Below are 25,028 nucleotides of genomic sequence, written 5' to 3'. Positions count from 1 at the left end.
CCAGAAGGAAAGCAGGTGTTCAACATAAACCACATTGTTTGCACAAACAGGAGGCCAAGGGGGTCACTCTCAGCAGTAACTGGGAGCCAAGTTCCCAGACGCCAGCTGAGAACCAACCTTGAAAGCAAGTCTTAGGCATAGCAATCTCAGGTCTACTTGGTTAACTATTTTTCTGCACAATTTGTAGCTAGAACTTTATCTCTGTGTTTCTTTATCTATGGTCTGTTATGAGGGAGCAGAACTACCAGGAGAGGGGAAGGAAGAGTGGACAGAGGCGTGGACATGACGGGAGAGATATCCTTTAGCACTGCCCTGGGCCTGGGTGGTTTTCTTGCTGCAGTTTCAGTGCAAGTTAATTTTATTTTATTTTTTGTACACATGATTTTTATAATTTTAGGCAATTTAACTGAGTCAGAGTTTTGACTCACAGGATTTTTAACACTTGGTCTTGAATATAGATTCTGCATAGCACTAGCTGTGTGACCACAGGCTACTCCCTTATCACTCTGAACTGCAGTCTCCTTAGCTGTGTTACAGGCAGAATAAAATTATAAACTTTACAGAGTTATTGTAAGGTGTAGGGTAAGGTAAAAAGTATCAGGCTTTTCTGCCCTCCTGCCATTAGGATAGATGACGGAACCCTGAGTTCCCGAGTACATGCCTGATGGCGGGCACCTGGAGTAGGGTGTGGGCATAGGTAGATGGGATTCACCTGGGCTAAGACTGGGCTTTTAAGGGTGGTGTCATGGGGACGCCAGCAGAAGCAGAGAAGCAGAAGCAGAAGCACCACGAGAACAAGGCCACCAGGGAAGGCCGGAGAGCCCAGATAAGAGCAAAGACTTGCTAGGGGCTGGGAGGCCTGCCAGCCTCCCGGCCCCCCCGCACCCCTCCCTGCCGTGTACCTGGTAAATCCCAATAAAAGCCTGCAAAAGCCACTGAGGCCTCAAGGACTCTCTTCCTTTACCCGGTCTGCTGGATCATAGAAAACCTGCACTGTGCCCATTCCTGTCCTTGCATAAGGCCTAAGTGATACCACAAAGAACCCGACACAGTTTCTGGCACATGGCAAATTCTTTAGACTATTCCACGGTATTAGAATAATTTTATAACTCCTGGTAGCCTATTTCTTTTTTTTTTTTTTCCACACCAAGGTAGCCTATTTCTTGAGGTCATTCAGATGGCTCTCTTTGTTTCTGACTATAACTGATCAAAACATGGGTATGAAAAGAACTCTTCTCTCTTTGGGGGGATTCCTACAGGGAAATCACAGTTCTTCGTGCTTAAACATCCTGTGTGCTCACTTGGGAAGAACTACACAATTATTTAGCAGTATTTTTCTGACTGCTGATTTCCTTTCTTCCAAAGCATTTAGAATTCTATTTCTGTGTTTAACTGTAGTTAGAATGTTCCCATTAATTTTCATCTAGGGCCTTCAGTGAGTTTACAGTTTTGCTGGGAGCCTGACCTTCGTAAAGAATAGTAATATTCGGCTAAAGACTTTTTTATTGGCCTTGACACTGTCTTTTTGACCATTGGAAGCTTATTATTCTCACAATGCTAGTTAACATATGTGACAAGCTCCATTATCTATTTAGCATTTAGAAAAATAGAGCCTTAAGCAATGAAATAGGTCAACAGAGACAGCATGGATGACAGTCTTGCAAAGACATTGGACCTACAAAAATTTATATCCACTTTCCCAAATTAGAGATACCAAGCCTCCTTCACCCACTTGTCTAAGTTTCTCACTGCTTCTAGGATGAACCTTCCATTAAAGCAGTGATGAAAGTGACATTTCTTGCTATCACAGAATTTACACTTATTTTAACCATAGAACTTTTAAATGTATCCAATGAAGTAAGACTCAGGGGATTTGGAGAAATGCATTCTCACTCAACTTGTTATATTCTCATTACAGCTTCCGCTCTCAAAATTTTTTATGAAGATTGAAGCACTCTTTGGATGAAAGTATTGAACAGCACCTTTTGACAGTCGTAACCATAGTCTTTAGGTTAGAGATGGATGCCTGTATTAAAATAGTGAGTTTATCCAATGTTGCTTGCTGATTAGGACAGACAGGCCACTTTCTCTCTCCTGGGCTGTAGAATTTGGCTTCTGGCAAGTCTCACTTATTCCTGGAGAAGTGTTCGGTCTGTGCATTTAATTCCCTGCCCACTTTGCTGCTCTCTGTTGCTATCTATTAAGTGTCAGGCTCTACAAGGGACATGGTGATGTTTCATGGGGTCATGTAGTGGTGGAAGATTTATGGGGGATTACATCTGAGGGGAGAAATCAAATATTGTACAAAAATGAACAATGATGTAAGAAAATAAATAATGCACACAAAAAGATACCTGATAACACAGTAATTATCAAATAATTATGCAGTATCATATATTTTTTTAAAGATTTATTTATTTATACAAGATTGATTGGTTGATTGATTGATTGATTTATACAAGCACTGGGTACAGTCAGAAGCGCGGGAGGGTGAGAGAATTCACCAGAGCCAGAGTGGGGAGCAGAGCAGGCAGAAGGACCGAAGTACACTGCTGAGGGGAGCAACGGGCAGCAGGAGAGGTCTGCGCGCCATGTGGGACCCTCCTCTGGTGGCCAGGGAGCAGCTGGGGATCGAACCGGCACTGCAGAGGCAGCGGGCAGCTTTGCAACCCAGCACTCAACCGCTGCGCCACCGGGGAGGCCCAGTAAATCATATTTTTTAATCTCTACAGGTGGGAAAACTCTCTCTATTCACTGCTTAACATTAAACTTTGTTAAATAAACTTTCAGTAAAATTAAAAAAATTAAGTGTCAAGCTCTGTGGTGAGATCTGAGTAGCCAAGGTCACCTGGACCCAGTCTCAGCTCTCAGCTCTTCTGGACATGCAGTGGACATTGTGAAAAAGAATTTCATGCCTCTGTTTAAGCAAACTCCTAAGTGTAGTCACATGACCTCATAGACTCTTGCTCTGGGCTGAATTGTGTCCTGCCCAAAATCTTCTGTTCAAGTCCTAAACACCCATATCTCAGGAAGAGACAGTATTTGGAGACAGGGTCTTTAGAGAGGTCATGAATTAAAATGAAGTCATGAGGGTGGGTCCTAATCCCATCTGACTGGGGACCTCATAATAAAAGGAGATTGGGACACAGACCCCTAAGAGAGAAGACCATGTGAAGACAAAAGGAGTAGATGGTCCTCTACAGAGCAGTCAGAGATGCCTCTGAACAAATCCAAGCCTGCTGATAGCTTTCTTGATCCTGTACTCTTAGCCTCCAGAACTATGACTGTGTAAACCACTTAGTCTGTGGGACATTGTAATGGTGGCCTGAGCGAATCCATCCATATGATCTTCCATGAGTCATATGGAAGATGGGACATTAGTATTGCTTTGGTTAAAACACTGCATTAGCATGTGTGACTTAGCTCATCTATTGAGATGCTAATTAATGATAGTATAGTGCTGGGAACTCTAAAGATAGCATTTTACTAACCTAGTTTCATGATCCCTGAGTCCGCAGGCTTTTCTCCACACATCTGGAGCAAGGAGTGGGACTGCTTGTTCATCTCTAATGGAAAGATGAGGTCTTGGTGCAAGAATAGAACCCTCGTCACTGACCTTGAGTATCTGAAGCAGAGAAAATTACTCGTGCGGTGAGGTTGAAGGCAAAAAAGGAAAATGACAAATCGTATGTTTAATTTGTGTTGAAAAATGAAAGGTATAAATTCTATGTTTGGAAAAAAGATGGAAAGGAAACATCACATTCATGGTAATTGTTTGAAAGCTGGTATTACAGTTCATCTTTTCTTCTTTTCTATGATGTACTTTTATGCATTTCCCACATTTTCTAAACAAAAGCAACAAAACGTGTCTTTTAAAAAAGATTCCAGGTGCAATGGTAATTTCCTTCTTTTCCTGCTTCAAAACCCTTCCTTGGTAAAGCAAGTAAAGTAGGAACCTAAAACATTTCTTTATTCAAACCTGGATGATTTGAACCTTGGGATGATTCTTCATACCTTTGGTAAAGGGAATTTACACAGTAAATTGATACACAGTGACTAGTCTATTTTAAAAATTAAATTGTTTCTAAATACTTAAAAAAGAAAAACACAGCAAGTTCGACTGTAGTAGTGTCCAGTTTGCATTTTTAAAAGTTACCTTTCTCTGATGTGCGCATTAAAGGTGTTCATTAAAGAGTGCCCCCCTTAACAATCCTTGTTCCTGATACTGCAACCATAAAATATTAGTAAACACACACATGGTTTATTGACACCGTTCTATCAGCTTCACAGATATTAACTCAAGAAACCCTCACAAGAAGGACACTGGTATTATTCTCATCTTTCCAAGGAGAAAACTGAAATACAAAGAGGTAAAGAATTTGCCCAAGCTCATACAATAAATGGTGGAGCTGAGATTTGAACCCTGGCAGTCTGGTTTCCAAGCTGTTGTACTTAACTACTTTCCACTATGGAGGACTCAGAATAAAAGATTTTCTCCTTTTCTGAAACCAGTGTGGCATGGCATTAATGCAACAAAGACCTTACCTTTTCTTCCTTTTTTTCCATACACGGGAATTAGTCACATGACTGTCTGCCTGGTGGGTTGTAGTAATGAGGAATAAGCTCGCTGACTGAGTGTCCCTGAAGACACTCCAGTGCTGATAGTATCATCTCATGCTCCATCTCCACTGTTTATTTGCTATTTCTAAGATTCTGGAGGACTTTCTTAAAAGTTTCAAGCCATTCAAGTGAACACTATTCAGAGTATGATCACATTTCTCTCTTCCATTCATTTTCTAACAACTTTCTCTAGTTAGAGATGCCCAATTTAACAGGGAATAAATTAGTAGCCCCTGTAATAAATCTTGGGAAAACCTAGCGAAAATACTCCCTTGCTGCATTTGGAAGATCAAATAAGCAAGCAAGCTCATGGTCTTAGAAGAAATTAAATTCTTAGAAACTCTCCCCATCACACAGATGCAAAGACAATTGCAGATTAATTAATTAAAGTGAATTAAAAGAGATAAATACAAGAGAACATTCCCGAAGATGGCTTTGTCAATATTTTAAATTGGAACTCCAATTTCCAGGAACAGCCTATTTAAGTGACCAGTTCATTGAACATGCTTCTTATTTGTATGCATGGAAAATCCAAGGGACCCATCACAGAGCTAGCCAAGAGGCTGCCCACGGGAGACGTTCATCATGGTTCACTCTTTCTCTTCCGGTGGAGGCAGCAAGTGGTAGACAAAGTTCCTTGTTTATCTTTGATGAAGTTGCTTTCTATTTCCAGGAGAGTTTCCCAGTTTATGTGTGAGGTCAGTCAATGTTATCAAGAAGGCTGGCTGGGCATCTGTGTCTGGCACCTCTAGTTTTGGTAGTTATGGCTGGAGTTGGGTGGGTAGAGCTTCAGGGTCCTCACTAAGCTTTGTAGTAGAGGGTCCTTTGATTATTCTGTGCATGAAAATCAGATAGAGAATAGATAGCATATTAAATTGGGTAAGGTGAAAAGCCAACTAATGGATTGCCAAAGGGGAGAGAGAACAGGAAGGTAGATGTGCAGTTGGCCTTCTGCCTGCCTGTGGGCAAGTGGAGTTGCCTGAATTGTTCTAGGAAAGAGTCAAGGCTGAAGAGAGTTGCTTAAATTCTCCCCACAGTCTGTGCCCTGAAAAATGAACTGAAAGGCCCCCTACCCATTGCCCTCCTGCCAACAAGTGCTGGGGCCAAAACGGCAGCTCCTTCTGAAATGCTCTACCCTAGAGGGATCCAGCATTGGAACTTTGGCTGCAAGTGCTGTATTATTTTAATTCTCCTCTAGCTTCTAGCATTCACCGACTAGCAATGCAGAAAGGATTTGCTATGGGATCACAAGTTCTCACTTTGTTTACCTTTTATGTATTTCTTTAAAACTTTGAAAGTAAGAAAGAAAGCAGGAACTCTAGCAATATGGCAAGCAACCTGGGCCTGAGAGGAAGGTAGTGGCTTCCTACCCACTCAAAAGTTCTGGGTTCCCTGGAGGATTCAGGTGACAAGCTTTACAGACACAGAGGCAGAGGGTTTAGGTTTTAGTGCCTGACCCATTGCTTACTAAATAGTGGGCAATCAGTTTAAACTATCTGATGCTCAGTTATTTAGCTACAAAATGGGCATAAAAGTATATAACCCACAGCTCTGTTGAATGGAATAAAAATCACAACTTTCAATGTGCCTCGAAATTACAAATAATCATTCAAATCTAAATAAGAGCCCATCAGAACTAAAGACTGCAGCTTTCATATAACAAAAGGGATGTAGTCCCTCTGTGCAGAAATCTGATTATTAAAACCCATTTCTTGAATTGTCATCTTTCTCTCAAAAGACTCAAACCTTGTCCTGCCTATTCTCTAGATGGAGAAAAAAACAGCACATGTGATAAAATTGGCTCTTAACTGGTCACCTTCTTCCTTCTATAGTTGATGGAAAATTGTATCCAGGAAATGTCATTCCTATATTCATTCATCCCATATATATTATTAATCACTTGCTCTGTGTCCTTATGGATTTGATTTTGCAAAGTGAGCTGGGCTCATGGAGCCCTCTGTATCTGACAAATGCCTAGCAGATGCCCAGGAATTTGATAGATGAAAGAACAAGTCAAATTGTTTGAACAAACTGACTTTTCCATTGTCTATGGAATGTTTTTCAAGAATTTACAACTATCTTTCATTTCTTTAAATAGAAAAACATTTACAGTTTGTCACTTGTGAAAAACAATTCAAGTGAAACTCTGGGGCATTCAGCCTTTTGGAGGACAGGGTAGCTAGTGATTAAGGAAAAGCTAAAGAAACACAAACCTGAAAAGTGTTGATTTGCTTTCCACCCCCAGGATCAATTCAACGATGAATTGCTATCAATATGTACTTTACAAAGGCTTTTGATAATTCATGCATCAGAATGAGGGTGTTTTTCAGCATGGCTGGGACAGCAAAGAGGCCTCCCCGAAGGTCTATGGTTTGAGTCCACAGGGAGTAGGTCATGAGGATGTTTCTAACGCAGAAGCAGCGAGACACAGCACCCAACACTGCACTGTGAGGTAACGATGAATGATCACTGAAGGAACCAATGGTGGCCCTGTCTCAACAACTTTTTGCCCCTGCCTTGGTGCAGATGTAGAAGAGTAGTCCTCTTCTTGCATAATATTCAAGACATTCCTTCCTTTCCATCGTCCTTGCTTTCTTTAACTAGGATGTCCTTGTCCGCGGTGTTCAACTCATTCAGTCATCCTCTCTCTGAGGCAGGCATTGAGCAAAGGGTGATTTTGGAAGCACGGTCTTGTCTTCTGTGGGTAGGTCATCCAGTAGAAGAGGGAACATTCATGAATCATTACTCTCCAAGTCTGAAAGGTAAGTGCCCTAAAAATGATGTGTGTACTATGCAGTGAATGGTGTATTCACACCAGAGCAGGGCTGACCCTTGGCACTCCAGCGTGGAGAGCAAGCTTAGTGTTCTAGGTCAAGGAAGCAACAAGAAATGGCCTCTCTGACTCCACAGAGGAAGGCCCTTGCTGGGGTCACTGCCTGGAGCCTGGGGTGGCATGGGTGGCTGAGGCCTGGGGATGACAAGGTGTGTGGAACCTGCTGGAGGAAGAGGACAGGGTGCAGGCTGGACTGGATGTGAGGAAAAAGGGATGGGAGGCATCCAAACACTCTGCAGAGGCCCGGCGAGGGCCAGGTAAAAGGGAAGTGTTATTGTAGTCCCTGTACAACCGGTAATAGCCCAGGTGCAATAACCAGGTACACATCTTTCTCTAAATACCACCCAGCATTACTTCCATGAAATATTTTTGGGGACATAAAAAACTTGAAATTTAACATTTGAAGCAAACATAATATATTAAAGTCAAAGATAATAATTTAACATTTGGGTAAAAGACCATAAATGATTTTTGCTACGCTTTGGCATTAGCTAAATCATCAATACGCTTTCAACTTCCTTTTTTTTGGGGGGGGGGTTTACAATTTATTTATATGTTTATAATTAATTAATTTTTTTTCTTACATGGTTGTAGTCCCCATAGTTCTCCCACCACCATATCATCTGTGAACCATCCCCATGTTCCCTTGTGTTCTTTCTTCCCACTTTTTAACCCTGTCCCTCCCTCAACTTCCTTTTTTTCTGCTTGAATTTTGAGTGCTTGGTGCTAAACCTGTTAACAGTAGTTGTCTGTTGGCTTTTCTGAATATTATAGTTTAATTTTAAAAAATGATAAGTTTGGGTACAATAGTGGGAACTGTTAAAAATAAAAGGAATAAAAAGCACATGTAAAAGATACTCGTGTCATAAAGTTTTATGATAACTCTCAGTGACTCCATCGATATTTTCAATTTCACTTTCTGGCAACATTATACCAAGTAGTAATTGCACGTGTAATGATTCAAGTTGGTCTTATGAAAGTTTCTTTTGCATATTCTGTTTTTTTTTTTTTTAAATAATGAACTTTTCATCAACTTGAATTGATTAGGTTGGAATAAGAAATGTAACCAATTGGGCCTCCCTGGTGGCGCAGGGGTTAAAGTCTTAATGCTATTAAGCTATCAGCAGCATCTACAGCACGAGTTTGATCCCCGGCCAGGGAGCTACCCACATGGCTCCCCTCAGCAGTGTATTTCAGTAGACCCCCTTGTTCCTGTTCCTCGCTCTGTCTCTGGTGAATCCTCTCACACACACACCCACAACTCTGGCCTACACCCCAGTTCTTGTACGCATAAATAAAAATAAATCTTTAAAAAAAAAGACATGCAATCAAGTGAGGAATTTGGCTTAACCCCTAAATTCTAGGGTCCAGATATGTGATTCAATTGGTCTATACTCTTTATGATTTGTATTAGTCTGGGTTTCCCAGAAAAACAGGACTGTAGCATATATATGGACAAAGTTCCAAGAACTTTTAGAGAGGACTTGCAGTATTACCAAGGAGATCTTAATATGTTCACTCAATGCCTTTGCAGAGTTTAATAGATCAAATAATTTGTATTCTGTCCCAATAATCTGAGTAGTCCATTTTTCAGGAAACCAGAAAAAGTGAATAATACAAAACTTGACTGTGATATTGTTTACATGTTGGTCCTTATATTCACTTCAATAACGTATAATTAAGTCTCGCAGTTACTCAAATAATTTTATGTTAGGGAGCTAGCATTTAAATGTTGATGGAATGATTGGTTGTTCTTTAGGTCAATGCTGAGAACTGAGCGTCATGTTTACATGATTTCACCTCCTCTAATGTCACAGAGATAGGGCACCTTGTTAAAATGAGTATGCCAGAACTACAATTTAGAGCTAGATTTTAAAGGAAAGGGAGCTGAATATAAATGCCTTTTTTTTTTTGTTTTGTTAATGTCATACTGATTTTTAAAAGCAAAACTAGTTTAATTTCCATGATCAATACTATTGAAATTTTTAACTTGAGGATCTTTTGCAATCCCATGACCCTCATGACATAAATTGGCTGCAAAGATTCAGTTTCACCACAGGTAGGTCATGTATGGAAACACTGGCTGAAAACGAGCAAATAAGGCAGAAACAACTTTGGAGAGGAAGATAGATTAGGACCTGGATTAGAGATAGTAGGGGAGATCTGTGGAATCATGTAGGACACAATCAATACATGGGTCTAAATTACATGAGTAATGAATAGCAGCACAGTAGATTTGGAACATAGGATGGCCAAGTGTTTTATGTAAGGAAAATACAGTAAATATTTTTGACTTGTAGATCATAGGGCCACAGTAGCAGCTCTGCCACTTAGAGCAAAATCAGCCACATATAAAATATAAATGAGTTGGGTGTGCCACATTCCAATGGAACTGGGGAAGAGGAGGGAGGGTGGAATTTGGCCAAATGGCCAAAGTTTGCTGACCTCTGCTCTGGAATATAGAAATGAATGAAATTACAAAATGAGTATGTATGGTAAACAGTAACTAGAAGAGAAACTGGAAAATGCCTACTTCCAAGGAGAAGGTAGAGAGGAGCCATGGAAGAAAAAACAAGCATTTCTAGTGGAAAGAGGGGAGCCTGAAGAGCCGAGTGCCTCAGAGACAAGAGGTTGGTTGGTGTTTTGAGGAGGAAAAGTATGTAATAATGCTAAAATAGCTTTTGGAGATTCCATGGGATGAATGTTGAACAGACCATTGGAGACTGTTGGATTTAGTTGGACAGACGATATTTCTAATTTGTGAGAATGCAGTTTTCAGGCAGAATGAGCACTTAAGCCCATTAAACGCAGGTGGTTGTCAAGGTGACAGATGTGGATGTATGCAAGATGGCATGGTGCTTGAGGGGAAAGCCAGGAAGAGAGTGTTTTTCATATTAAGAGAGATGGGTAAAATGGGGAGAATGAAGAGAAAAAGATCAAGGCATTAGGAGATTTTCAAGACACCAGGAAAGAAGTCCTAAATGTAGCAACCCCTAGATGGGATGCAGTGAGGGTCATAGGAGAGAAAGAAGCCCACGACTGTTGGGATTTACTCTGAGGCAGGCACTGTGCTGGGGGCAGTGGTTCATTAAGCCTTGTTAAACCCCGTAACAACAGCACAAGATGGATACTCGCATGAGACACTATTAGAGGTGAACCAATATCCATTCTTACTTTCTTCCTTACTAATAACCCCCCAATTTTGCTCAGGGCAGCAACATGCCCAGCTAGAATATTCACCTTATCACACTCCAAAGCTGCCAGGAGTTTTCCTTGACCCAGATCTAACCACTGGGTTGTACACAGACATCTATAGGGTGGGACACTGGGTAAGTTATTATTTTGATTTTTTCTAAAAAAATAGGGTCAACCGGTCTTTGCCTTTTGCCTTCCCCTCTTCCTTTCTACCTAGAACTGATTTCCAGAGACAGCAGACATTTCATGACCTCAGAATAAACTCATGTGCCACGAATGGTGGAAGGAGCCTGGTTTCCCGAACTGTGACACCTGGACTTCTCCTTAAGTGAGAGGAGTAAATGCATTGTTTCTTCCATTTGGTTCCATGACATGAAGCCACACAAACCTGATCAACAAGTATCAATTCCCCAGTGGAGGGAATGGCCTCGGACTGTTTAAGTCAGTCAAGCAAGCTCACTTACACCCTTTGAGACCTGCTACTCAGAGTGCAGCTCATGGTCTAGCAGCATCAGCATCACCTGGAGTTTGTGTCAACAAAGTGAAGTCCAGTTCCTGCCTGAGAACTACTGAATCAGAATCTGTTTTTATGATCCCACCCTCCCTCCCAACCCAGTTCATGTAGGCAATGAAGTTTGAGAAGTATTGGCCTGGATGATATTTATAAATAGAGCTGGGCTTGATTCCAGGTCTATATGGTTTCAAAGTCTACATTCTTCTTCTGAAATAAGAAAAGAAAACAAGAGATGAGAAATGAGAAGATACGAATATTATTTTTTAAAGACATGAATGTCCTCTGAGGTAGAAGGCAAAGAAGCTGACAGCCTGTGGCAGAGTGATTCAGTCTTCTCAGGAACTGGAGGTGGTGATTCACGGAATTCAAATTACTCTAACCAGGTGCCATGAAATCTTTGGAGAAGATGTCTACCTTTTATATCTTCTTTTTCTTTGCATTATTTCACCAACTATGACCTCCAGTATGATGTGGAATGCAAGCAGTGAATGTGGACACCCCTTTTTTTCTGAATTTAGGAAGGATGTGTACTTTCTGTTCATCATATTTTCACGATGATGTCAGTTCTAAGTTTTTTAGAAATGTCTCTTGTCAAGAGTAGGAAATTCTCTTCTATTCCTGAGAGCTTTTTCACAAGTGGGTTTTAAATATTGTCAATTTCAATTGACATATCAATTGAATATATTGATTTTTTATTAGTTTTTAGTTTATTAATACTGTGAGCTAGATTAGTGGATTTTCCAATGTTAAATGAAACTTGCACTCATTGGATAAGACATAATTGGTCATGATGTATTATTATTATTATATATTGTTGGAAATTGGAAATTTGATTTTCTAAAATTCATTAAGGACTTCTGAATCCATGTTCATGTGTGATATTGGGCTGTAATTTTCTTTTCTGGCAAAGCCTGTATCAGGTTTTGGTTTAGGGTTTGTAGGCCCTATGAAATAAGTTAGGAAGTGTTCCCGCTTCTAATTTTGGAAAGAATTTGAGTAGGATTGGTGTATATTTCTTCCTTAAATGTTTCAGAAATTTGCCAGCAAAGTCATCTGTGCCTGTAATTTTCTTTGTGAAAATGTTATAATTATGATTTCAGTTTCTTAAATAACTACTTCAGTTGTCTACTTCTTCTTGAGACAATTTTGGTCTTTGCTTTTTTTTAAAAAAAGATTTTTTTATTTATTTATGCATATAAGAACTGGGGTGTAGGCCAGAGGTGCGGGGGTGGGGGGTGTGGAGGGTGAGAGGATTCACTGGAGACAGAGTGGGGAACAGAACAGGCAGATTGACTGAAATACACTGCTGAGGGGAGCAGCGGGCGAGCCAGAAGAGGTCTGCTGTGCCATGTAGGTTGCTCCCTGACCAGGGATTGAACTCATGCCACAGTGGCTAACAATAGCTTGATAGTGTTGACTTTAACCCCTGCACCATCAGGGAGGTCCGGTCTTTGTTTTTTTAAGGAACTTGCCCATTGTATCAATATTGTTGAATTTATTGGCACATATGTCCTTATCTTAAAAAAAAAAAACAAACCCAGCTTTATTGAGTTATAATTAACATGAAGTAATTGCACCTATTTAAATGTATACAATTTGATAAGTTTCAACATGTCATAGGCCAATGATTGTGGGGGTTTTCTTTTTATGTAACTCTCTTTGGATTCTGTCCTGTAACCAGTAACTGTTTTCATGTCTCTGGATCATCCTGCACCCAGGGAGTCACTAGACTCCATCTGTGTTCCCCATCCTGTGCCAGGGCCCATAAGATGAAGCAATAAGAGGACATACCTCATTTGTATCCCATCTCTCAGGGATCACTGTTCTTTGTTGTCTGATATCCAATACCTTGTATAACATTGTTTCATATCTTTCATCAAGTTTTTATGTTGTTTCAGTATGAGGGCATGTCCAGTGCAGTGTTTCACAGGCTTCAAATTTCTGACATTGGGTATAAACATCTTTAATATTATTAGATTGTTAATTAAATGATCCTCTTAGCATTTTTTAAAAAAAATTATACATTTTAATTTTTTCAAATTATGTTTATTGACATAAGGTTGAGTTACATCATTATATTTTTGGGGTTATAGGTTTAAATCTCTACAAAAGTATATTTTCGGGCTTCCCTGGTAGCGCAGGGGGTTAAGACACAGCCTATGAAGCTAACCGCAGCCACTATAATCACGAGTTCTAACCGCAGCCACTATAATCACAAGTTCGATCCCCAGCCAGGGAACAATCCACATGGCACAGCAGATCTCTCCTGACTCACCCGCTGCTCCCCTCAGCAGTGTATTTCAGTCTATCTGCCTGTTCTGTTCCCCACTCTGTCTCTGGTGAATCCTCTCACACCCCCACAACTCTGGCCTGTACTCCAGCTTTTGTATGCATAAAAATAAAATAAATCTAAAAAAAAAGTATATTTTCACAACATGCCCACCACTTATCCTTCACCATGTTCCACTAAGTCCCCTGTCTTCCACACTGTCAAACTCCTCTTCTGGTTGCTGAAGTTTGGCACTTAGATGTTAAGAGTTTATTACTGGTTTGGTTTGAACTGGCCCTTTGTTGTTTCCCTATATTCCACATACAAGTGCAACCGTCTGCTATGTGCCTTTCTCCTTCTCACTTGGTGTGCTTAGTATTATCCTTTCTAGTTCCATCCATGTTGTCACGAAGGTCAAGAGGTCATTCTTTCAAATTTCTGCTTTTGTTTCATCATTTGTCCAATTGTTCAGAGGTGTGTTGTTCAATTTCCATATATTAGAGGTTCACTCTGCTCTTTCTTTTTTGTAGTTGATTTCTAGCTTGAATCCATTGTTATTAGAGAAGGTACTTGGTATGATATTAATCTTCATGAATTTTAACTTTTTGATCTCTCCATGAGTGTGTGTGTGTGTGTGTGTGTAGTTTCTCTTGCAAGATAGTTCTTGCTTTTAAAATTCAATTTCATCATCTTTTATTTTCAAGGGAGCCTTTTCCAATAAGCCTTTCTGTGATGATGTTATAAATGATCTATCCAATATGCTAGCAAGATATTGAGCGCTTGAAATAGTTCTAGTGTGAACAATGAACTAAATTGTTTTTTTTTTTAATTAACTACTTTAAATAGCCCCATGTGGCTAGTGTATTAGACAGCACAAGTTTAGATCTATACCTAAGTTCATTTATGAAATATAATTATTAATATGATTATGTTTAAATTTCCATTTTTTATATTTTCCATCTCTTCTTCTTTTTTCCTCTTTTCCTTCCAGCTTTATTTTGTATCAAATGTATTTTATTATCCTTTTTTTTTAACCTCCACTACTACCTTATTAGCTATATCTATTTCTTTTTGTTCTGCTTGATATTATCAATTGATATTATCAATATAATATCAATTTATCAAGTGCTTGATATTATATTTATCCTTAATTGTTGTTGTTTACCTTTAAATGATGTCTTATTTTCTCAAATATAAAAATCTTACAAATATACTTCAACTTCTCTTCCATCTTTTGTTCTATTGCTATGGCTTTTACTTCTACTTATAAGTCCCACAATACATTGTACTATTTTTGCTTTGAACAATCACTTATCGCTTAAGATTTTTTTTTTTACTAAGAAAAAAGAAAATGTATTCATCCATATATTTAAATAGTCTCTTGGTTCTCATTTCTTTGTGTAGCTTCAAGTGGCTACACAAAGTGGCTTCACCTTGAAGGTGATTTGTATTTGCCACTTCCCATGGAAGTAGTCTGCTGATGAAGAATTATCTTTGTTGGTTATATCATTCTAGAGTGACTTTTTTGGTTTTACTATGTGAAGTACTTTGTTGCATTCCTTTCTGATTTTTATAATTTCTTATTAGAAATCTACAGACATTCTTATTTTTGTTTCTTTGTATTTCAAATGTCTTTTTGCCTGACTGCTTATAACACAATCTCTTTGTGACTGAGGTTCAGGAATTTGATTATAATGTGATTTGGTGTAGTTTTCACTCTCCTTGGGATTTACTAATCTTCCTAGATTTACTAATCTTCATAGATCTCTGGGTTTATAGTTTTATAAATTTTGGAAAAATTATTTCTTTACTTTTTTCTCCCACTTCTTCCTCCCCTGTACCCCACCTTTTTTTTTGGGATTCCAACTGCATGTATGTTAAACTCTGATCTCTTAAGTCCCTGATATTTTGTTCAGTTTTAAAAAGTTTTTTCCCTTTCTCTTCTACATTTTGGATACTTTGCTATGTCTTCATTTTCAGATTCATATATACTTTCTTCAGGGTTTAACCTGCTTCTATTCCCATTTGAGGCTAGGAAGAGAATGTGCAAAGGTACAGAGCTAGGAAGCAACAAAGCGCAGGTGGGGTCACCTGGTAACTGCAGAGATCCAGTGTCATCTCATCATATTTAGCTTTAGCTCAGCCCATGGAGAAGGCAATACTTATATGTGGACCGCTGCATGATCCCTTGTGAGAAACTGCATAGGAATATAGCTGTTTCTCAACTGTGAAAACTCCTCAGTGGGTTAAATTCTCTTCCCTTTCATAGTGCAAAGGGAGTATTCATCTTCCCATCTCTCTTGGAGGCAGCCTCTACTCTCAACTAATTGGAAATATCTCCAGGTCTACACAATGCCTCAGTTGGCAGCCCATCAGTTCCCTCTATGCAACAGAGCTGCTTAACTTGACTGCTGTGAATGATGAGGAAATCTGAGCCACATGAGAGGAGAATAGGAAATGTTCCTTGCCAAACTTATTGTGCTGGAATTGGGATTTGAATGAACAAAATTAACAATTGCTTAATGATTTGAGTTCTGATCATATGTATCAATGCACTTTAAAGTGATTGGTCTTGAAAAATTTATCCTGAGAATGAGGCAAATCATTTGGCTGTCTCTTCCACATGACTCTGTACCTTTGATTAATCATTTATAACTTTCTTGCAAGAAAATATGAAAGTGATAGGGCAGATGACTTTCCAGAAAATGTACCTGTGCTATCTTGATTGGATCTTTCGGCACCTGTACTAAGATGAATTCTCACACAGGAACTTATGTAGGGAAAGGTGTGACTTCATGAAATGCATTGTTAAAGATACAATCATACCCAAATTCTGGTGACCCTAAACCTCCTGTGTTCACAGCAAACAAACCAGAAAAGGCCAACTTAGCCTGGCTTATGTCCCTGTTGGCTCTCTAAATTTAGAACTTAGAACTAAAGCTAGAAGAGTATGTCTTACTTTGTAGTCAATCTTTTCCATAAGATGAAATGAATCTGTGTATGTGTGTGTGTAACATTTTCAAGTAGGCACCATATGGACAGTATCTCGTCAATTCATTAAAACAGGTACTCTCATGAATGAACCATTTTAACACAATGAACAGCATAGATAGAAAAAACAATTTTGATGATAAAGTACTTGGGAGATTAAACTAAGAACTATGACATGGGAATGAAATGGTCACAGGTCCACTGCCTAAAGAATCTGTCAGGTAAGGTAGAAATTGAAACCATTTTGGAGGAAGAAGACCAGTGCTCCTGACCAGCTAGAGTCTGAAGGCTTTGCAAATCAATTAATATTATAAATTTTCGGTTCCTCCCTTTGTAAAATAGTTATATAATATCTGTCTCTTAGGGTGCTAGGAATATTGAATGACATAATATATGCACTGGTACTTTATAAACTGTAAAACCCTGGCACTACTGAAAGGGGCCAGATTTCAAGAAAAGCAGAGTCTCTCATCGTCTGCTTTCTCCAAAGGGAGTCTGTAGGCTGGTTGGAAATCGGAGAGGCCATGAAGGAGAGAAAGGGCATGACCAGTGACTGCCACACTGGGAAGTTGCCTGCATCTCCCGTGGGACTGTTTCTAGTCCCTTCTCCATCATGGCCACATTTCTCTAAACTCTGGAGAGGCAAATGAGAAGTTGGCCCTTTGATCCATAACATCTGGATCATTCTTTACTGGGGACAAAATAACCCGAGGTTTGATTTAAGGATAAAAATTGGATCTAGTGGTCCCCAATATTGAGCACACATCTAAATCACCTTGGAAGGCTGCTTACTCTCCATTCTTGATTTACACAGAAGCACATTTGTCTAGGAATGTGAGGAGTGGGGTGGTGGTCTTGTTTTTTAATGATCTATCAGTGATTTGGATGAAAAACAGGGTTGAGAACTTGTATTTAGTGCTTGATCCATGGATTTATTAACAATAGAAAGAGCTTGCCATCCCTCGGTTAGGAAGAGATAACTCTGTTTACTAGTGGTCTTTAAGGGGGACTTGTGATCCTAAGAGAGGGCTTGGAAACATGAAATCTTGTTGGCATTCCATGGACTTCTGCATGTTGCCCTGTCCTCACAGGGCAGTTGAGCTCTGGCCATGCTAAGCATACAAGAACACTTGTAACCCGAGAACAGGGCCTGTCATGCTCCACACAATTATATTTTGCATTAGTTCTACTGCAAAAATGTCCTTACTGACCACAGCTTTCTGCATGGACCCTGAAGAAACCCTGAGGGAGAAGCTGGATCTAAAGAGCCTCACATAGTTATTAATATTACTATCAATAAGATACTCTATCCATCTTAATTTCATCATATTTCTTATTATCATTCTGCTTATTGTCTGTCTGCTTCACAGGAAGGTAAAATTCAGAAGAGCAAGGATCTTTTTAGTGTCACCCACTGCAATCTCCTTAGTGTCTAAAAAGGCATATAGCACACAATTAACAAGTGGTACATAAATGAATGATTGAATAGTATCTACTTATTGAGCATGTAATATATACTGGGGGCCATGCTATAGCTTTATGTCTACCATCACATTGAATTCTCACAATAACTCCCCTGAGGGAGGTGTTATTGTTTATTTCTGCTTCAAGAGCAGAGGAAATGGAAATTGAGAGAAATTAAGATATCTTTCCAAAATAATACAATTAGAAGTAGAAGTAAGACTTGAACATGCAACTTTCCAACTCCAAAGACAAAGCTCTTCTTTATCATTTTGTACTAATTCCTTTCATTAGGGATGGCACAAGAACACATCTTCAGTGGGAATTGGTTGCAAATCTGGCTCTACTCTGGCATTGAATAGTAGTGGGCCAGTGACATTATCTCCTGACAGTGCTGTTTCCTGGGGACATGATAGGGTGATTATAGAAATCCAAGGGCTGAAAGAGAATTTTATCCCAATTTCCCATCCCTACATCCCAAATTTCAATTCTTCCAGACACTGCCATTTTATCACACAAGCTCTGTTCTTTGACAGTTAAACAACAACAACAACAACAACAACAAAAAACCCCACACAAAACATTAGCCTCTGCATATTGAAAGGACCAATTTGATACCAAAGTGTGTCTCTCTTGGGTGGTGAGGCCCTACGTGACTTTTATTTCACCCTTGATATTTTTCTAAAATGAACATGTGTATAAATTATGATAAAGATTAAGCTGCTCTAACAAAGGAACTGCAAAATACATTAGCCTACATACCTACATAAGGCCAAAGTTTCTTTTTCTCTCATCTTGCAGTCCAGGGCAGACAGTTGGGCTGTGTTCCATGAGTCCACCCAGGTTCCCAGCTGGGCTTGCACTTCTGCTTTCCTCAGCAGATGGCTGTCCTTTGGTCTAAAGCACCTGCTCCAGTTGTCCTCATTCCTGCAGTTGAGAATAGCTCATCAGCACCACCTCTAGGAGAAGGGAAGGTATAGGCAGCTTCATTCTCAAGGAAGTACTTATATCACCAGCCAAAACCCAATTCCATGGCTACATCTAGCTGCAAAGGAGGCAGGGAAGCCAGTCTCCAGCTGGCCAGCCACATGTCCTGCCAACTACTCAGAGCAGAATGCCATTATTAAAAGGAAGAAAGGAAGAGTGGCTATAATTATTTCTGGTATAAGGAGTATATATATTTTTCTGATAAGAAAATCTACACCCCCCAAAAAAATGTGATTTTTAAAAATTTTGTTTTAAGATTAATATACACCAAAATTGACTTTTTTGCATGTACAGTTCTAAGTGTATAAACATACACATGAATTTGTGTAACCTCAACCACCATCAGAATACAGACCTCTTCCATCACCCAAGATCTCTCACTTTCTCACCTTACTTACACCCTCTTCCCTACACCAACCCCCATTTCTTCAAAAGAATTCAACTGCCATATTTTGTTTGTAAAATTATGTTTGTAAAATTATTTTATGTCCAAATATCTTTTGCTGTTATAGAAATAGTCTGGTCTAAGTCAATACTTAAAATGTTTCTGCATATTTGAAAGTTATATTCACCAAGCAACTTAGGCCACTGAACATGCTTTAGATTTACCAAATGGACAACAGTGATCTTATGGTAAGATCTTTATTTTGTTGAAAATGATTTGGCCACAATACTGTAGCAAGACCCAACCACGCATCAATAACTGAGAATGGGGACCTGAAGATAGAGTAGATATACTTTTCCCTATTCCTCCTACTAAATATACCTACAAACCTTGGACAGTGTATACAAAAAAAAAATAAAGGAAGGAAGACTCCAAAAGGTGAAGAGAAGAAAGCAGACCAGGGGCCTTGGAACCTGAGGAAAAACATGGTGGATCATTGCCTGGGTTTTCTCTTATGCCTGAACAGAATAGAATAGCTAGCCTTCCCAATATGGCCACATATGACCAAGTGAGGTCAATTCCAGGAATATGAACTCGGTTAAACATTCAAAAAATCAGTGTTATCCACTACATTGACAGGCGTATCAGGTTCAAGAGAAAATTCCAATCTGATGTAATACCCAGAGACAACTGATGTCAGTCAGAGAGAAGTACAAATGAAATTCCATTGTCTATTCAGCTCTGAAGGTTAGGAAGCCCAAGTTCAAGATGCCAGTTGATTTGGATCCTGGTCAACACTGGCTCATATGTGGTGTCCTCACATGGTAGAGAGAAGCTCCCCACTTATAACCCCTGACAAACATTTATATTTTTTCCCATCACTGTGCTTTTTCTTTTTGAGATGATCATATACACAGAATCATACAGTATGTAATCTTTCTAGACTGATTCCTTTCACTCAGCATAATGCCTTTGAGATTTATCCCATTGTTATGTGTATCAATAGTTTCTTCTTTCTTAATGTATGGATGTACCATTTTATTAATTCATCATTGGAGGGTATTTCAATTATTTCCAGTTGCTGGAATCATGAATTATACATAGAATAGTTTTAAACATTTGTGTACAGATTTTTGAGAAAACACAAGTTTTCATTCTTCAGAGTAAATACCTAGAAATGGGTTTGCTGGGTTAGATGGTAGGTATATATTCATTTTTAGAAGGAACAAGCAAGCTATTCCAGAGTAGTTTTACCAATTTAAATTTCAATGTACAAGAGTAAAACATTTTTTAAAAATAAATTTACAGCCTGGTTATCTGTTATTTTTTTCTTCTAAAAGAGTTGGTTATCAAATGACACAGAAATATTAATTCCAAAGGGCACCTGCACACCTATGTTTATAGCAGCACTATTTACAATAGCTAAGCTATGGAAACAACCCAAAGGCCCAAAAATAGATGACTGGATCAAGAAGATGTGGTACATATACACAATGGAATATTACTCAGCAATCAAAAAAGATAAACACATTTAGTTTGCAGAAACATGGATGGAGCTAGAAGGGATCATGCTCAGCAAAATAAGGCAGAAAGAAAAAGAAAAATACCGTTATGGTCTCACTCATAGCAGGAATTTAGAAAACTTAAATAAGAGGCCAGGAAAAAGACTAATCAATACAAAGTAAAAATCAAAATCAACAAGCAACTATAAACCAGAGACACACTGGGGTGGGGAGGGGAGGAAAGAGCGGGGAGAGGAAGGACTAGAGTTAAAATAAGGGGGGGGTGCAATTGTATGGGGAATATAACCATAATGAAAATACATACATTGTGCAAAGATGAAAAATGATGTAAGAATTATATAAAACAAAATATTTAAAAATAAATAAAACTCAGACAACTAAAAAAAAAAAAATAGTTGGTTATCAGAATAGTTAAGCCCATTTCTTATGGTAAGGAAGGGCCTCAGGAATCATCTTCCTGATACATATCAAGACTCTATGTTCCTTTAAAGTAGGTACATTTATAGAAAGTCTACACTATGCCTGGATGTTATAGATAGTATCTTTATTACTGATAAGATAGGGTGGGATTATTATTCCAATTTCACTGATTAAAAACAATGAGACTAAGAGAATTTCAATTCAAGAATTTTTCATGCTCTAGTGGGTTGTCTGACCCTGACAAAATTAACTTGTAATTAGGTCTCAGTTTCTTAAATTTACAAAATGGAGAAAATAATATAACTTAACTTACAGTCTGGTTGAGGATGAAATGTATCTGGCACATAGTAAGCATTCTGTAATTGCCTTTTATCAAATCAATTCTATTTTGCATGGAAATCCCAGGAAGCCAGCAGCTTTATTTTACCCAAAACTAGGGAGAATGTATCCTGGTGGGAGGATTCTGCTGCTGAGTTAGTCTACAGAGGAAGCCAGTGGTGAGTTCTTGAAGATGTAGGAGGTATGGGGAGATGCAGGTATTGGATCAGAAATGAAGATCCCCAAATAGCTAAGTGCACCTTTGTCTCTTTTTCTAGCCTTTCTTTTTTGTTAAAAAAAAAAAATTAATCATCTACTAAGCCCTTTAGAGCCAGCCTTTCAAAGACCCAGTGTCACTAAGGCTTCAGGTCAGGATGTGATCTGGGGGGGGGGGTTGCAAGTCACCTGAGGAAAACTGTCCTGGGAGGAGAGCCTCTTTAGTGGTAGAGGGTGGGAGGAGAGAGCAGTGGTCAGGGGAGCTGGAGACTATAACCCTCAGGAGCATAATGGGACTCATGGGCCGCTTAATCCCCATCTCAGTTTGCCTGTAGTAATTGGAAATAGAACACTTTAGGTGCTCTTGTGCCTGAGAAAATGGGCAGCATTGAGGACAGGCACTGGGGAGACTGCTGGCATTCCTTCTCCAAGCCAGGGGATGGGAAGGTAGAAGCTAGAGTGGCCAGGATGTGGTGGAGAAACTGAGGGAAGATATGGGGTCCTGGAACAAGTGGGGGAGCAGTGAAGCTGAACTGGATCTGACAAGGTTGTGGGGCTGAGGCACAGAAAAAGGCCATTGGCCCCAACCCATGTCTTTGTAGCTCAGAGTCTGCCCTCGCAAGAAGTTTGGGCAGAAACTCTCACTTTCTGCTGGTACTCTGCCAACCCACGTGTCTCATGTTAGTCAAATCAGGACATGAGCCTCTCTCTCTCTCTGTGTGTGTGTGTGTGTGTGAGTGTGCACACGCATGCATGCACGTGCATGTGTGTTGGGGAGGGGTGTGGATGGAAATCATTCTTTAGTATATCTTCAATTGTAGGTGAGGAAACTACTGGGAGTTCTTTCCTGTAACACTTACTGAGCTCCTATATATTCTGGGTACCAGGCATTTGAGGTGAATTAGACACGGAACTTGGCTTAGTTTATATGACTAGCTCCAGGTTCACAGCTAACTAGTGGGTTAACTCAGAGACTTTGGCTTCAGTCCCTGACCTTTCCCCTCCCCGCACTGCCACCATTCTAAGCAGAGTCTGCATTTTAGCTGTGAGGGAAACTTAACTTACCCCAGTGTGTCTAAAGCTCAGTGTGGATGTGGATTACCCTGAAGCTTGTAAAAACATGCAGATTCTGATGTACTAGATCTAGTGCCAGGTTGAGATTCCACATTGCTAACCAGCTCCAGGGTGATGCCATCTGCTGGGCCATGGATCATATTTGATTAACAGTACTTTAACCTACTGTAATCAACTGATAGGGCCCCTTGTTGGAAACAATTTAGAACCAGTGCCTTGTCAGTTTTGATGGGGGCAGAGGAAAGAGGAACAGGGATCTGGTATTGATTAGCACGTCTTCCCTGGGTATATGCTAGACAATCCAAAATAAGATGGACTTTAAGTTCCCTTCCACTTCATGGTTCTGATTGCATATCAATCAGTCCAGCCAGACCTTCAGGTAGTAGAGCGGGTGAATTATTATGCTGTTTTAGCCAACAGAGCACACAGAAGAACTGACTGCTTACGTGGTATAATCTGAGGAGAATCAAGAAAGTTTTCTTTTAACTACTAACTTTAGCCTCTTTTATCTCACCTTCTAATGCCCTACTTGGCCAGTGTTAGATAGTGTGCTTTCTTATTAAAATTTGGATACTAGAAGAAGTCAGGATTAAGCAATTATCAGTCACTAACACCACAAATGGGAATCTTATTGTGCCTAGGAGCCAGGTCATCTGCATTCTAGTCCTGACCCTGCCACCAATGGTGGTGCCATCTTAACACGCATGTTCAAATTCCTGTGCCTCAGTTTCCTCTCATATACAATGAAGGGTTAGACCAGGTGAAGGTAAAAGCCATATGGACTTTAACAGCTCAGTATTTTGTCAGGAACTCAAGAGGCTGCATATAACCGCAGAGTGGAACTAACACAAGGGGCCTTTGAAGTAGAAGGAAATTCGAATCACTAGCCTGCAAGTCACATCTCTATGCCTGTAAAATGGAGACTAATTGCTGAATGAGATGACAAATATTAAGCCCTTGAAGAGGATCAAGCACATGGGATGTAGGGGTCACTGGAATAAGAGGTGAGTGAATCCTGCCAGTGGCAGTTCCTCATTGAGGAGGGCAGGTCCCTGCGGGAAGGTCAGCTGCAAGTTGATTCTCCGACTCAGAGGCCTGGGGACACAGAGAAGTCTCCGGAGAAATGCTGTTGACTTCCAACTTAACCTCAGGCCAGCCCTGCTGTCCAAAATTCCCTTGTAGGTCTCTACATTTTTTTCCCAGTAAAATTTTACTCGATGAGAGCTACTCAAGCAAGATTTTCAGATAATGAAAGCTAAAAATACACCATTTACACAGGAATATCCCGGTAATGACGTTCAGCCTTTGCAGTGTTGGCCACAATTCAGCTGCCACTTTCACACTGTGCTGATCCTGGGCTCTAACTCATGTCTCCTGCTCATTTGCTCTCTGTTTTTTCTAGACACCAGAATGAGAATGTACTGCTTCTATGGGGCATCACTTTCCTCTCCGCTCCTCCCTTTTTGCTTTTTCTCCCTCCTCACTTGCCCCTTCTCCTTATCTCTCCTGAGATGTTGCTGGCAATACCACCCAAACCCCAACCTTCTCTGTGGTTTCCCCCACCCCCTTGGCATCTCTGCTACGGAAGCCCCTTAGATACAACAAAATTGTAACTTTTCTATTTTAAATGGTCCTCTAGAGTTCCCCTGGGTTTCAGTTTGCTTGAAACCACTGCTCTTGGTCTTGCGCTAGCTCTTCTGTCATACTCCAGGAACCAAAGTGGGAAAATCATCAGCAAATCAGATAGCATAGAATGGGTACAGGGTACTCATGGCCAGTGGGCCACTATAGCCTTCCCCACTTTTCCCCGCTGCCTGGTTTTCAATTTCAGAATGGGAGGTGAGAAAATATGCCCAAATATTAATGCTTTGGTAGCAATCTTCCCAATGTTGTCTCAACTCAATTGTTGAGTAAATTCTGAATGGTGATGTTGTGGCTACTTCCCCATCTTCAGTTTAGTTCCATTGTCTCCTTACCCTCTTTTCTCTCTGCAGAAAGTGAAGATGATGTAGGCTTGAATGTCTGCAAAACCAACAATAAAAACAATAAACACTTTGATTTCAGGAAGTTATTTCTTAGAGCAATGGTCATCTAAGTGGTGGGTTTATCCACAAATGTCACCTCTAATCAAGGAGTCACATGTACTGCAAAAAGCATATTCAACATTTTAGAAATGTTTAGTATCATAATATGAAAAAAAAAGTCAGTAAAAGCTTCCCAAA

General features: G+C 39.8%; 1 long non-coding RNA gene across 1 annotated transcript; it reads right to left on the bottom strand.

The window, feature by feature from the left end:
- Positions 1-3,783: 3,783 nt before the first annotated feature.
- LOC129146912 (uncharacterized) lies at positions 3,784-24,814 on the bottom strand. The gene is made up of 3 exons (XR_008554278.1): positions 24,783-24,814; positions 18,646-18,810; positions 3,784-5,454 (listed from the first exon to the last, which is right to left on the bottom strand). It is a non-coding gene; the product is annotated as an uncharacterized LOC129146912 (long non-coding RNA).
- Positions 24,815-25,028: the final 214 nt, after the last annotated feature.

The sequence above is a fragment of the Talpa occidentalis genome, unplaced genomic scaffold, assembly GCF_014898055.3.
Source record: "Talpa occidentalis isolate TD23 unplaced genomic scaffold, MPIMG_talOcc4v2.1 talOcc4.5, whole genome shotgun sequence".
NCBI lineage: Eukaryota > Metazoa > Chordata > Mammalia > Eulipotyphla > Talpidae > Talpa > Talpa occidentalis.
Note: the sequence above shows the minus strand (reverse complement) of the source record. Positions and strands in the feature narration are given on the sequence as shown.